Below are 16,156 nucleotides of genomic sequence, written 5' to 3'. Positions count from 1 at the left end.
AGGGTTTGGCTGTCGCCCAGGCTGCAGCGCAGTCATGTGATCTCAGTTCACTGGAACCTCTGCCTCCCAGGCTCAAGCCATCCTTCCACCTCCACCTTCCAAGTAGCTGGGACTACAGACATGCGCCACCATGCTCAGCTGATTTTGTATTTTTTAGTGGAGGTGGGGTTTTGCCATGTTGCCCAGGCTGGTCTCGAACTCCTAACCTCAAGTGATCTGCCTGCCTCGGCCTCCTAAAGTGCTAAGATTATAGGCATGAGCCACTGTGCCTAGCCCCACTCAACAAATTCTATCCATTGAGCCCTTGGAGGCTGTGGACCCAGTTCTAGGCCCTTAACATCCTCCATTGGGTCTTCTAAACTCAGCCAAAGAGGGAGAAAGAGAGTATAGAGGATTTTAGGGGGAGATATTTTTAGTTTATTTTAAATGATTTTTTATTTTTAAAATTTTTTGTAGAGATGGGGGGGGGGGTCTCATTACGCTTCCCAGGCTGGTCTTGAACTCCTGGACTCAAGTGGTCATCCTGTCTCACTTTCCGAAAGTGCTGGGATTACAGGCATGATCCACCATGCTCAGCTGAGAGGGAGATCACCTTTTTAGAGGGCCAGGTCTGCAGGTGGCAAGTGTCACTTCTGACCACATTCCTTGGCCAGAACCCAGTCATTTGGCTCCACCTAACTGTAAGGGGGAGTGGGAAATGAGGTCTTCCTGTATGTGCAGGAGGAAAGGGAAATGGGGTTTGATGACTGCGCAGCATTGACTGCCATGTAGAGTCTCCTTGAGTCTTCTATTCCATTCAGTGTGTTTCTTTTTTTTTTTTCAAGACGGAGTCTTGCTCTGTTGCCCAGGTGGGAGTGCAGTGGCATGATCTCAGCTCACTGCAACCTTCATCTTCCAGGTTCAAGCGATTCTCATGCCTCAGTCTCCTGAGTAGCTGAGGTCACAGGTGCGTGTCACCACACCTGGCAAATTTTTGTATTTTTAGTAGAGACGGGGTTTTGCCATGTTGGCCAGGCTGGTCTCGAACTCCTGACCTCAGGTAATCCACCTGCCTTGGCCTCCCAAAGTGCTGAGATTACAGGTGTGAGCCACTGCGCTCGGCCCCATTCAGTGTTTTAAAGATCCGGATAGGCCGGGCATGGTAGCTCATGCCTGTAATCCCAGCACTTTGGGAGGCCGAGGTGGGTGGATTACAAGGTCAGGAGTTTGAGGCCAGCCTGGCCAACATAGTGAAACCCCGTCTCTACTAAAAATACAAAAATTAGCCGGGTGTGGTGGCACGCTCCTGTAGTCCCAGCTACTTGGGAGGCCGAGGCGGGAGAACCACTTGAACCCGGGAGGTGGAGGTTGCAGTGAGCCGAGACCATGCCACTGTACTCCAGCCTGGGTGACAGAGTGAGATTCCACCTCAAAAAAAAAAAAAAAAAAAAAAAAAAAGATCCCGGTGAGAGACTGTGACTAGCTTTGTTGGCAAACACAGAGGGCATCACGATGTCTTGAAAAGGAGAGAGGAGGAGAGAGATATTTCAAGTCTATTAAGTCTAGTTCAAGTGGCACACAGATGTCTGGGCTCTGATCTGTGCTGAATGGCTCCTAGAGCCAAGTATACCTCTCTCCTCTCTGGTTCCTCCACACCCCATGTACTACCCTATGCAGAGAGGTTACCCAGAACAGCCTTCCCAGCAGGCTGTGGGATCCCCAGATGGAGACCTGCTCCACAGACAACACTTTTCCATCTCCACCTCATTCTTGTCACCAGATTCCATTGAAAATGATCTTTCTTTGATGCACCTATCATTTCATGGGTGCATGAAAGAGGCTCACATAAGTGTGTGTGGAAGGAAGATGAATCAAGTCACATTTGCCATAGCTTTAATCTGGGTAAAGTAGCCTGAACTCCCTGATCATAACCAGGTCTTAAACAGTACCTGACACATAATAGGTGCTCATTAAATAAATGTTGAATTAAACATCTGAATGAATGATGATCTTTCCCTGGAGATCTCTTGCCCTCTTGTTGCCACTGTCCTCATTCCTCTATCTATCCATCTGTCCTTCAGACAGTCTGTCAGTAATTTTTTTTTTTTTTTGAGACGGATTCTCTGTCCCCCAGGCTGGAGTGCAGTGGCGCAATCTCGACTCACTGCAAGCTCCGCCTCCCGGGTTCACGCCCTTCTGCCTCAGGATCCCAAGTAGCTGGGACTACAGGCGCCCGCCACCACACCCAGCTAATTTTTTGTTTTTTTTAGTAGAGATGGGGTTTCACCATGTTAGCCAGGATGGTCTCGATCTCCTGACCTCATCATCCACCTGCCTTGGCTTCCCAAAGTGCTGGGATTACAGGCGTGAGCCACCGTGCCTGGCCAGTCTGTCAGTAATCTTTCCCTCTCAGCCAACTCAAATCCTTTGTGGAGTACAACATTACGCAAAACACTATGGAGGTTCCTCAAAAAATTAAAAATCCAGCTACCATATGATACAGCAATCCTACTACTGGCTATACATACAAAGGAAATGAAATCAATATGCTGAACAGATATCTGCATCCCCATGTTTATTGCAGCATTATTCACAGTAGTCAAGATATGGACTCAATCTAAGTGTCCAACAACGAATGAATGGATAAAGAAAATATGGTATTGGCTGGGCACGGTGGCTCACGCTTATAATCACAGCTCTTTGGGAGGCCGAGGTGGGCGGATCACCTGAGGTCAGGGGTTCGAGATCAGCCTGGCCCACATGGTGAAACCCTTCTCTACTAAAAATACAAAAGTAGCCAGGCATGGTGGCATTGCACCTGTAGTCCAAACTATTTGGGAGACTGAGGCACAAGAATAATTTAAACCTGGGAGGTGGAGATTGCAGTGAGCCAAGATCGCACAACTGCACTCCAGCCTGGGCAACAGAGTAAGACCCTGCCTCAAAAAAAAAAAAAAAAAAAAAAAAAAACCACAAGAAAATATGGTATAAATACAGAATGGAATACTATTCAGTCATGAAAAAGAGTGAAATCCTGTCATTTGCGACAACATGGATGAATCTGGAGAATACTATGTTAAGGGAAATAAGCCAGACACAGAAAGACAAATACTGCATGATCACATTTATATGTGGAATGAACTTCTTTGTGGAATTGGGCAGGACACACAAGCATACGTAAGTGTTAATAATAATAGAATCTCCATGCTGATGGAGAACTACTCACTGTCATTTCCACCCTGTGACTTGTGACTTCTCCCCTCCTGGGTGGCAATCTTTTTTTTCTTGAGACAGGGTCTTACTTGGTCACCCAGGCTGGAGTGCAATGGCGCATTCATAGCTCACTGCAGCCTCAACCTCCCCAGGTCAGGTGATCTTCCCACCTCAGCCTCCAGGTAGCTGAGATCACAGGTGTGCACCACCACACCCAGCTAATTTTTGTATTTTTTTGTAGAGATGGGGTTTCACCATGTTGCCCAGGCTGGTCTTGAACTCCTGGGCTCATGCAATTGACCCACCTTGGCCTCCCAAAGTGCTGGGATTACCGGTATGAGCCACTGCACATGTCCCCTCCTGGCAATCTGGATTAACAAGGAGATTCACAGAAATTGCTAGAAAGCATTTCTACCCTTATTGCCTTATTGTGTATTGCCTCAAGGCACTACACAGTGCCTTAAGATGGGCACTTGTAGCCACTATTTTCCAGAAGAGACTTGGTGAAGTTCTGTGGCTGCTGCGGGTTTGCATCATAAATAGCATCAGAACTTGAACTTCTGAATCCATGGGTCCAGGTGCTCCCCAACCCCCACCCGGAGGTTTGCTTTTTATTCTCTCCCCTTGGCTTCCTGCTTGTCCTAGGGACCTCAGTCAGATCCTTTTGCGGGTCTGCTGGGAGGTATGCTCACTCCTTTCCTGCTCTGCTGCTGTAGGCCCCTGGGATGGTTCCTGTCCCAAACTGCTGAGAAGGGCACAGGGCAGGACCTACCTTTTATCAGTGGCCTGCTAAAGCTGCAGGAGAGATCCCTCTGCCCTGAGTCCTTTCATCGATGGCTCTTGCTGGGAGAAACAGTTACTGTCGTTTATCTCTGAGTGTAGCTCTGGATCTGCCCTTGGCTTGAGTCTTCCCATCCGTCTTATTCAGACATTCTTTTCCCCTCCTTTGCTATTCCCACTCTTTCTTTCCCCATTTATCTTTCTAGTATATCTCTGTGCCTAGTCTGAATCTCCTTGTCTTGTACAGGCCCAAACCTCCATAGGAAAGTGGCCATACAGGGCTTCTTCAGCTGGGGCTCACTCTGTTGCCAGCACCCTATGGAGCCTCCTAGGCACTCTTTCCAAAGCACCTCACAGAGCAAGGGATCCAGGAGGGTCCCAGAGGGGCTGGAAACCTACATCCTCCTCAGACCCTCCGCTGGTCAACTCTGGTCCATTTTTTTTTTTTTTAAAGACTGACATGGAGTCTCGCTCTGTCACCTGGGCTGGAGTGCAGTGGTGTGATTGCGGCTCACTGCAACCTCCGCCTCCTGGGTTCAAGCGATTCTCCTGCCTCAGTCTCCAGAGTAGCTGGGATTACAGGCATCCGCCACCACGCCCAGCTAATATTTGTATTTTTAGTAGAGATGGGGTTTCACCATGTTGGCCAGGCCTGACTTGAACTCCTGATCTCAGGTAATCCGCCCACCTTGGCCTCCCAAAGTGCTGGGATTACAGGTGTGAGCTGCTGCGCTCAGCCTCTGGACCATCTTCACAGTGACTGCACATGTTCCTGAACCTGTTCTCTCCTGGGTGGATGGATCCCAGTTTCTTCATCTGCCCACATGGCCCTTACCCCCTCTCATTCCCCTTCCTTATTCTCTGCTTTCTCTCTTCTTTCTGACCCTCACGTTGCTATATTTGGTGGGGGATGGTTGGAATCTGGTTTAGGGATGTGTTTGCTCTTGGATAGTTATGCAGAGGGCAGTTTTACTCTGTGGAGACTCCCTGGGGAGAGGACCATCAACAAATTGCTGGATCTGCTCTGTGCAAACAGACACACAGAGGCATGTATTGGTGTGTGAGCATATGTACACCACAATCCCCGACCCCCATCCCACAACACGTACAGGCTCTGGCAAATAGATATGGAGTCAGGGGTTTAGGTAGGTACATCTGGATGGAAGGCACATACAAATGCAGTGCATCCAAGTGAAAGCTACGTTTAGCACAAGGAAATGAAAAAATATATGTAGTGTTTATCTGGTTACCCTAATGCAGAGTTGAGCGTGTGGGTAATTTTCTGATAGATAATTATGCGGGAAGAGTATATTTCCTGGGACTCTATTTGGGATGGGCATTACTAGCAATCACTCACTCGTGAATACGGTTTTACACAGAGTATCTATGGCCATTATCTCTGTAGCGTCTCACGTGCTGATGACAAGAGGGGTGGGAACTAGGTGAGTCTGGGAGTCTGTGATACATATCATGTGTATTGGTGGCTGTGTCCTCAATAGCAAATTGGGATTGCTGTGTGATGGTGATGGTGTATGTGAAGATGTCTGTGTGTGATGGTGTATTTGGCATGTGTGCACATGTGTGCATGCCTGGGGCCAGCAGGAGAAGTGTGCAAGCATCAGGAGCAGTAGAGAGGCAGCTAGCCTGGCTCTTGGGAGAGACACTCATGTATGAAGAGCTCAGCGCTTGAAAGCGGCTGTTTAACAACTTGAGCATCAAATTAGAGCCCACGTGGGCAGAGGTGTCAGCGGTTGCTGGTTGCTGTAAATACTTCAGTGCAATTGACAACAGCTTGTGGAGGGCTAAGTGAGATGGGGAGGGGTTAGAGGGAGGGGTAGCACCTCCCACAGGGACCCTCTGCCCTATAGTCCTGTCTCTGCTGGATCTAGTGCTGCTGGGGAGGGGGTATGGGATGGGGAGCAGCGAGTCTGTAATGGGGTGGGCTTCAGAGCCAGACGGGTTCTAAATAACCCATCATTTACAGTGGGTAACCTTCGGCAAATGACTTTTCTACTCTGTGCCTCAGTTTCTCAATGTGAAATAACAGCAACATTAATCATAATACCCTGCGAGACTTTTGTGAGGAATGACCGGAACTTCTTTCATCTGAAAGCGCTTGTTGTGGTTATGCAGACATTAGCTTTTATTGCCTTGTGCAGGATAATGCATGGGAATTAACACAGCACCTCTCACATAAGAAGTCCTCAATAAATGTTAGGTAATGTTGTTAGCCTATTGCTATTGCTATTGTCCTCATAAGCCTGGACCCGTAGCTGGAGATACTATAGTCTTTCCAAATACGCATGGAAAAAAGGCTTCCCAGAGGGTAGCCAGTGGGTTTTTGTGGATTTTCAGAGAAAATGTTTTTGGTCTCCAATCTTTCAGAGAATCCTGCTGGACAGGATCTGAGACTGAGAGAGTGTGCCCGGGGAGTTCTTGCTGTAGATCCGCCTGCCTTCATTAGTACCTTGGCTGCATTCTGAAAAAGTCGTGAGAAAATGGATGTTTGCAAACTCAATCCATTTAAAATGCACTGGCAGGGCTGAGGGCTTAAAGGCACCCTGTGGTGAATTCTTTTGTAAAGCAAAGAATCTCCTGAATGTATCTATTTTTTAAAGTACTGATATTTATAAAGTAGTAATAGTCAGGATTTCTTGAGTGCTTATTGTGTGCTGAATACTCAACATCCGTTACTTAATTATAGCCTCATAACAAGCCTATGGGGGGCAGTATTTTAACTTTCCAGAAGAAATAGATGCACAGAGTAGCACACACCTCCGCAGCATCACACAGCTAGAGTGTGATGGAGCTGGGATGGGAACCTGTCCAGCTTATGTGAAAGTTCATCTCTTTCTGCTGTGCCCCCTCACTTTGCCCTGCCCTCCTCCCCTCCCACTTCACCCCCACCTTCTCTTCTCTGCAACCACACAAGAATCTTTTTTTTTTTTTTTTGAGACGGAGTCTCGCTCTGTCGCCCAGGCAGGAGTGCAGTGGCGCGATCTCGGCTCACTGCAAGCTCCGCCTCCCGGGTTCACGCCATTCTCCTGCCTCAGCCTCCTGAGTAGCTGGGACTACAGGCGCCCGCCACCGCGCCCGGCTAATTTTTTGTATTTTTAGTAGAGACGGGGTTTCACCATGGTCTCGATCTCCTGACCTTGTGATCCGCCCGCCTCGGCCTCCCAAAGTGCTGGGATTACAGGCGTGAGCCACCGCGCCCGGCCACAAGAATCTTTATTTTGCATGTACCACAAAGAGGGTAGATCCAAGTCTGGTATAATCAAGAGTCACCTAAATCACAAACAAAAACTTCAACAGTTTTTAAAAAGTAGGAGCAGTATCTCTGAATTTTTGAGGCCACTTTTTAGAAATTTATTTCTTGGCCAGTTGCCCTGGCTCAAGCCTGTAATCCCAGAAATTTGAGAGGCTGAAACGGGAGGATAACTTGAGCCCAGGAGTGGGAGACCAGCCTGGGCAACATAGTGAGACCTCCTCTCTATAAAAATAAAATAAATTATCTGAGCATGGTGGTGCACACCTATAGTCTCAGCTACTTGGAAGGCTGAAGTGGGAGCATTGCTTGAGCTCAGGAGTTCAAAGATGGAGTGAGCTGTGATCATACTATGCAGTCCAGCCTGGGTGACAGAATGAACGTTTCTTTCCTATGAACATTTTCAAACCTATGTAGAAGTAGAAAGAGCAGTACAGTGAGCCGCCTGTATACCCACCACTTAGATGCAAAAATTATCAAGTTTTTTTTTTTTTTTTTTTGAGATGGTGTCTTGCTCTGTCGCCCAGGCTGGAGTGCAGTGGCGTGATCTCCGCTCACTGCAAGCTCCCCCTCCCAGGTTCACGCCATTCTCCTGCCTCAGCCTCCCGAGGAGCTGGGACTACAGGTGCCTGCCACCGCGCCCGGCTATTTTTTTGCGTTTTCAGTAGAGAGGGGGTTTCACCGTGGTCTCGATCTCCTGACCTCGTGATCCGCCCGCCTCAGCCTCCCAAAGTGCTGGGATTACAGGCATGAGCCACAACGCCCGGCTAATTATCAAGATTTTGCTTCATTTATCTTCTTCCTTTTTAGAGATCCCATTTTAATTTCGTGAGATAGGGATAGATGCACCATTTGCACTGGTGTTCTGATCATCCAGTGAACTATATTCATGGAGGTGTTTGTTTTTATGCAGAAGAACTTGATATGTTATTATATATTGTAAGCAGATGTCTTTTCTTTTTCTACCTTTCTCTGGTAAGTTATTGCAAGACCCTTCTAGGTCTGGCTAGGTTATGCTAACTCCCTCATGCACCACATGCAGTGTTCCTAATCAGACCCACTTGAGGAAGGAGTTTCTTATCAAGCGGAGGGTACCAAGTTCTCCAGTAGCCCCAATCCCTATGGTTTGAGTCATTTAATTGTCACTAGAGTAGTTACTTTCTTTTGTAAAGATGCAGTGAATCTTTCTGCTCCTCCTCAAGTTAATAATATTGATAATAGTTACTACTACTATTTGTGATCCACTGCAGCTTTCCATTCTCCACAAGGATCTCTTTCTTAATGCACTAGTGAGTGGTCCTGCTTCTATTCCAATGATTAGCTTTTGGATGTTGAATTCAGTCATGTAGAGTCCTGCCTGTAGTGATGGTTCCTTGGACAAGTGCATGCCTGAAGCAGCAGGAGGGAGTTCTTCCCTCTTAGAGTAAGCTGTGGCTTCCAGGTACATTCTGCTCCTTCATGACATCTGAGACATTGGTTTCAGGTCTGTTGGATAAGCCTTAAGCACTCTGCATATAGCTCCAAGCACACCCCAGAGAGGTGTGAGGACCCTCTACAGACAGGTAAGTCCTCACACCATGATGCCTGTCTTTCTCATGTGGGGCCAAGTGCTGGGCCACCTGGGACAGTGGCTTCTAAAGCAATTGGCTGAGTGGAGATCATCCTCAGCATGGCAGATGGCTGCCCCTGGAGCTGCCTGGGTGGGCATGTTGTGGGATCATCATATGAGAGTGTGGTGAGTTGCAGCAAGATCACATTACATCTTCTAAACTATACCTCTGCTCTGCTCAATAGCAAAGCCTTTCCTACTCCCCCTCAGCACTGAGACCTGCCCATCCTATTAGGGCAAGCGGTAACCTCACCGAAGAAGCTAACACCTCAGGAAAGTCAAATCATTTGTCCAAGAGCTTTGAGACACAATTGCATCTTTGATTGGCTTCTTCTTATCCTTGTGATAATGTGCTTGATGAAATTACAGAGTTTGATTTAGCTCTCACTTCCTTTTAAATGTACTCTACAAAGAACACCACCTTACACTGATTTGGCCCCTTTCCACACTGAGTTTCTGTATCTTACCAGATTATTTTTGACCAATAGTCTTTAATGAAGACTTTTCAGTGTTCCAATTCCTGAACATTTTTGGGGCAGTAGATGGAGAGATGAATTTTGCTGGTTGAAGTTGTACCTGTTTGCCATGCCATGTTTTGTCTGTCAAGCAACCCATTCAACAACTACTAAAACAATATCAAAGGACCATCCAATATAGTAATTTTGAGCAAAATAAAGTTTAAAATGATCTGGCTTTAACCATAAGAATGACACTGCTCAACACAAACATCTAGATCTGTGCAGTTAACACTGAGACATTCCAGACCAGCAGCCTTTTACAACATCAGAAGTACCCTGTACACATCATGGTGATCCACTGAAGTGCCCCCAGATTTGCTGTGGCATGGCACATGTCAGACATGATGGTCCTTGTGTGGCACACTGGGACAAGTGGAAGGAAAGTTGCAGGTCGGAGGCCCCGAGGCTGTGGGGTTCGTGATGACACCCACTGTGGAAAGTGAAATAGTGTGATTCAGCACAGGGCTGCCCACAGAGAAGCCCACTTAGCTCCATGAGGGGTAGTTTAGAGGACAAGGGGATTATGGAAGATTCCCTGAAGGAGATGGGCATTGCTTGAAGGCCTTAAAGATTTAAGAGAATTTCCCAAGTGGAGATGGTAGTGGAAGGGAGAGATGGATGGTTATTGAGCGCCACTCTGTGCAGGCATTGTAGGAAGTGATGGAGCAGGCACTCAGACAGAGGGAAGGTGAGCAAAGGGGTAACAGGGAAGGCTTTGAACTCCTTACAATTGTGTAATTACTTTTTAATTACTATTTTGAGAGCAGGGACCCTATCCACTCACCCCTGTATCTCCAGAATCTACCACTACTTAGTAAGTTCTCAGTCAGGTGCTTGTCTCCAGCAGAGCCTTGAAGGATGGTAGGATTTGGAGAAAGGGAGAGGAGAAGGGAGGGCATTCCTGGACGAGAAGTCATGTGGGCAAAAGCACAGAGGTAGGAAAGCATGAAACATGTGTTGAGATCAATGAGGAGCCTGGTCTGTCTGGAAAAAAGGGTTTGTGCCAGGGAGTTGTGGGCGATGAGGTTGGAAGGTGGGCAGGAATGCAACATTTTCCAGGTTGGAGTTGAGGCCACAACAGTAATTCCCTGCAGAAGGGAAAGGGAAAGGATTGGGCCACAGAGGATTTGCTGTGTGGCCCATGGTGGGATGGGGGTTGGTGGGCAGGAGTCTGTGGCCACCTCCTGGAGTTTCTGTCCAGCTCCTTGTCTCTTCCGGTGTTATGAAACTGGGAGTTGGGGGAGGGGCCTCAAATGTCATTTTATTTTTCTATGAATAGGGACACACACACACACACACACACACACACACACACCCCAATCCTAAGAATGATTTTTTTTCCATTTGTCAAGAGCCAGAAAAAAGCTGAAGGTATAAAGTTCAGAACTGGCAGGGCTGGAGGGCAGACAGGGAAGGGCTGAGGATCTTTGAGTTTTCTAAGCTGTGGCATCCATTAGGAGCTGGGGAAAAACAGAAAGAAGAATTTCCACGAAGCATCTGCTATGGCCTGTGGAAGGCTCTGTGGAGTTTCTGAAGGAGGGTGTGTACTTTCTTTCTGCAGAGCCTTGGCTACTCCGGGGTTAGGGATCTGTGCCCACTGGACTCCTCTTCAGGGTTGGAAGATAAGGCCCTGGATGCCAGAGCTAGAAGCACCTGGTCCCACTGCCAGAGCTGCACAGCCTGGGTTCAAGTCCTGTCTCCACAGCCTGCCAGCTGTGATCTTAAACAAGCCATTTAACCTCTCAGTGTCTCCCTTGCTTTGTCTACAAAACCAGAGTAACAACATCTACCTGCCAGGGGTTAGGACAGTTACATGAGCTAATGCTTGCTTGGAACAATGCACGTGGTAACTGCGTAATAAAAGGTATTATTATTATTAATTATTATTGAGAAAATGGAAGTAATACTTGCTTAGAACAATGCATGTGATAACTGCACAATAAAAGGTATTACTATTCATTATTATTATTGAGAAAATGGAAGTAATACTTGCTTAGAACAATGCATGTGATAACTGCACAATAAAAGGTATTACTATTCATTATTATTATTGAGAAAATGGAAGTTTGTGAAAGAAGGGATATGATGAGGCTGCATGCACTCAGGCTGAGCTGGGACTAGAATGGATGCCCTTAGGCATTAAGAAATGGGTAAACCGCTTTCTGTATATCCTGATTAAAAAGTTAGAGAAACAGTATCATATTTTTAAAGAACAATTTCTAAGAATGATTAAAATTGATACTTAAGTCTGTAGTCATCCAAAAGCTTAGATATTTGGAATAATACATTAATCAAACGTTCTAGATAGCTGAAGTTTTACTGTATATGTATTTACATATGTGACAATTGGACATATAAGACAATTAAAAAATTAAATGGAAGCACAGTCAACATTGGGAAGATTTCACACAAAAGCATGTTTGTCCTATAATGTAAAGGCCACTAGACTTGGAGACAAAAGATTTGAGTGCTGACAGCATCAGCTCCTGGCTATACCTATTTGGGCAAGTTACTGAGTATTCCTGAGCCTCAATTTCCTCATCTGTAAGATGAGAATAATAATCCATAATTAGTGATGATAACAATACCTGGAATTAAGAATCCTCACAAGAAATAGCAATACAGGTAATGTCTCTTACAATTTTAAAATGCTCACTTTTCTCAATCCCTAAGTATAATTTATATTTTCAAATTTTTGCTTTCTCACCTTATTAAATAAGTAATTCTTATTCATTGTAAAAACATGAAAACTGACCATGAGCAAAAAGAAGGGCATGAAAAATCAGCCTAATGTCATCGTGTTGGTTTACCTTTAATGAATGTACAATAGGTGACAGCTTGCATTTTATTTCATTCTCATTAAAACCTCTGGGATTATTACATTTGTTTTATAGGCAAAGGAATTGAATACTGGAGAAGTTTCTGACTTGACTAAGGTCACACAGCGAATCTTGTTTCTTCTGGATAGAGGAGGCAGAAATCCTTTCCAGTTATGACAGCTGGGGAACGTGGGGAGAGGGGAGGGGGAAGGTGGCTGAGCTGGCCCAGGACAGGCAGAAAGATATTTGAGCTCTAGCAGGAGACATGTGGGTGGAGCTGTGAGCTTGTTCCAGAGTTGCCCCTTAAAACTCCAAGGATGGGAAAGTTTTTAGACAGATGGAGTAATAGCTGGAAAGAAGGGGGGTAATTGAATCCACAGTTTCCCAACTCTGTGTCCCTTTGGCCTCTTCTACTTCTCCCATCCACCAAACTGCTCCTCCTCTGGTATCCCTGTCTCAGCAAAGACACTATCCTTTACCTAAACCTAGTTCTCACCTCCTCCAGGAAGCTTCCCTGATTCCCTCTGGCAAGCTCTGATCATGTCAAGCTTTCCTGAACTGGTGCCTCTTTTTGGCCTTGGTGTAGGGTGCATATGTACCCACAATTTTCCTTCCATATACCTTACTACTTACCACTCTCCTTCCTCTCCCTGCCCACCTCCTGACCCAGTGGGTGCCTGTGGGTTAGACCCTTGCCATCATTGTTGGTGGTGGCTGGAGTCATGCTGACAGCCACCACAGCTCCCAGGTTCTTCAGGACAATACCTCTGTCATATGCTCCCCTCTGTTGTCACTCTGTTCCCCAGAGTGGGAGTTAGCAGGTGTGCTGAATGTCAGATAGGAAAATCTTGTCACTACATATGTACCGTTTCCAACTCAGGTGGGTATAGGGCGTCAAGCCTGAGTTTCACGTCTTTAAACATTTTCATTGAAATGGCCGAGTGTGGTGGCTCACACCTGCAATCCCAGCACTTTGGGATGCCGAAGCAAGAGGATCACCTGAGGTCAGGAGTTCGAGACCAGCCTGGCCATCATGGTGAAACCCCATCTCTATTAAAAATACAAAAATTAGCCAGGTGTGGTGGCGGGCGCCTGTAATCCCAGCTGCTTGGGAGGCTGAGTCAGGAGAATCGCTTGAACCCAGGAGGTGGAGGTTGCAGTGAGCCGAGACAGTGCCATTACACTCCAGCCTGGGCAACAGGAGTAAAACTCCATCTCATAAAAACAAAACAATAACAACAAAACTTTTCACTGAAACAAAACAAGTTATGTAGTCTTTTTTTGTACACTTAAGAGTTATCTTCAAAAGTAAATGTTCATCATTACTATTACTATTATTAATAGCATCTCCATATCTCCCTCAAGGTGAGAAATTGTCTTCTTTATCAATCTGGAGGTCTTTTCCTGGATCTCCTTATAAATGAGCAGGTTCCTTTCCCATACCAGGGTCATCATTCATGTATATTCAGCTTCTCAGTCAGCCTACCTGCCTTCCTGCCTGCTTCCCTCCTTTCCTCCCTCCCTTTCTTCCTTTCTTCCATTGCATATGCTAATCCACCCACCAACAATCACCCACTCACCAATTCAATTCACCCAATATTTATAACAATGATAAACCAGATAAGGAACCTAATTTTTCATCCATCCATCCATCCATCCTTCATGATTTTCTTTCCATAGCATTTCTTTTTTTTTCTTTTTCCCCCAATACCAGACAAGGAATCATTCATGGCATTTCTTTATCTCAGCTAGCCAATTTCTCTGAGTGGCCTTCCCAATCTCCTTACCTTCCAATTTATAACTATCCCTTTGACATTGTAGGTACTTTCTACAAAGCATCTATAACCACTTAAAATTTTTTTTTTAAAGCTCAGAGGGTTTTCCAGACTCTGCAGTTGTCCTTCCAGGAGGGTCTCCCTTGACTTGGTTTGCTTTAGTCTTATTGTCTCAGACTTGAGTTCTCCCTTTCTGCCTGGCCCTTTTGTATTTCATCCATACCTCTATGCCTCATCTCAGACCATTTCCTCTACCTGGAGCACTCTTCCTTGTACCTTCTCCTGTTCACCAACCTTCTTTTTGTTCTTCAGGACGCTCAGTTCACATGCCACTCTTGTGACACTGTCTCTTTCACATCTTTCAGTGTCCCCTTTCCCAGCTGAATTAATAGTTCCCTCCTCTGGGCTCCCACAACAATATGTACCTCTCTCTTGCATAGCACTCGCCACGCCGAATTTTAATTAATTGCTGCTTGTCCATCTTATTGGCTGAAGGGAGCACACTTAACCCGTCACTGCATCTCTGGCACCCAGCACAGAGCTGGGCTAGCGGTAGCATCTATTCATCTGTCTCTCTCTCTCTCAATTATTTATCATCTGTCAACTATCTATCTATGTAATCTATGTATCTATTATCTATCAATCATTTATCATCTGTCAGTGTAACCTATGTATCTATTATCTATCAATCACTTATTATCTGTTTCTCTATCTTTTAAACTTTTTATTTATTTATTTATTTTGTAGAAATGGGGTCTTGCTGTGTTGCCTAGGCTGGTCTTGAACTCCTGACCTGAATTGATCCTCTCACCTCAGGCTCCCAAAGTGTTGGGATTACAGGTGTAAACCACCACACCCGGCCTCTATCTATCTATCATCTCTCTCTCTCTCTCTCTCTCTCTCTATATATATATATATGTAATATATATATATATAATCTATCTACCTACCTATCTAATTTATTAAATAAATAGTTAAATCATGCTGTGGATGAATGACCTCTTTCTCAACACTGTGGTCCCCATTTACCTATTTACATCCCAGTCTTTCTCGAAAACTTTGCCCAAGTACTTGCTTCATAAAGTCTTCCTTGCTTTCTCCACCTCAGAGTTTCCCGCTTCCTGTTCTAATTGTTCCCGTGCTTTGTTGAAGGGCAGATGGTGACAGAGAGTGGGAACAGGTAGCATATAGAGACTGACAGGTACCTCTCTTCTGCTCCCATCTCTTCCTGGGCTGTCTCTATAGCTGTGTGTCCTGCAGGACCTGGCCAGCCTGGCATGCTTGCTCTTTGGGAATCCAGCCCCCACCCCATGCCCTCGATGACTTAGGCAGGCTAAGAGAGGAGCCTTGAGAAGTGCTGAGACAAGGCTAGTGCTTTCTGGGACAGGAGGGATATGTTTACCTAGAGAACTGCCCAAGAAGATGGGCCTTGGCTAGGGACATATGCAAATCACAAGCAAATTGAATGCAAATGTTATGCAAATATGCATGTGGTTCTCCTGATTGCTTCTTTCAATGGGAAGGGGCCCTTGGCAAGCCTCTTGCCTGGGTCATTTGGAACACAATGAGCAGGGGCCCTCCCCCACCCGTCTCACCCTCCCTCCTTCTGCAAGGCCCATCATCTCTATTTGTGACTGCAACTACAGCCCTTGTTTCTGCAGTGAGTGGGAGGGACTGGGGTTTCCTACCACCCCCTTCTTAGGGGTGGGACTGGCTTGTGTCTCTCCTGTCAGAATGGGGGCTCCCTGTGGGAAAGTGGGGCCAGGAAAGTTGAGGTAGGCTCATTGCTACCCTAACTGAGTCCCATGAGGATATCTACAGGAAGAGATGGCAGCCAATCCTTCTTCATGGCCCTCCCAGCAAGTACAGGAATCCAGCTGTGTGGAGCAGGGAGGTGAGGGAGCAGGCAGCTGGACAGGGAGGAATGTCGCATCCCCGGAAAGAACAAGATGAAGTGAGCATCCAAGAGGGCAGGAGGGATTCTGGTTACACAGAAAGGCTATCTTTCATGTCAAGAGAATAAATTATAGTCAAGAAGAATGGCAGGTGGTGGAGTTTCCAATCATGACTTTTTAATAAAGAAATTAAAAATTGGCCACTCTTAGATGGTTAGTGGTTCATCAGGGTAAAGGCAGCTGGAGTTTACCTCTAGTACTCCACTCATTCATTCATTCAGGTTGTTTTTGAATACTTAG

The sequence above is a fragment of the Trachypithecus francoisi genome, unplaced genomic scaffold (genome assembly GCF_009764315.1).
Source record: "Trachypithecus francoisi isolate TF-2019V2 unplaced genomic scaffold, Tfra_2.0 Lachesis_group12, whole genome shotgun sequence".
NCBI lineage: Eukaryota > Metazoa > Chordata > Mammalia > Primates > Cercopithecidae > Trachypithecus > Trachypithecus francoisi.
Note: the sequence above shows the minus strand (reverse complement) of the source record.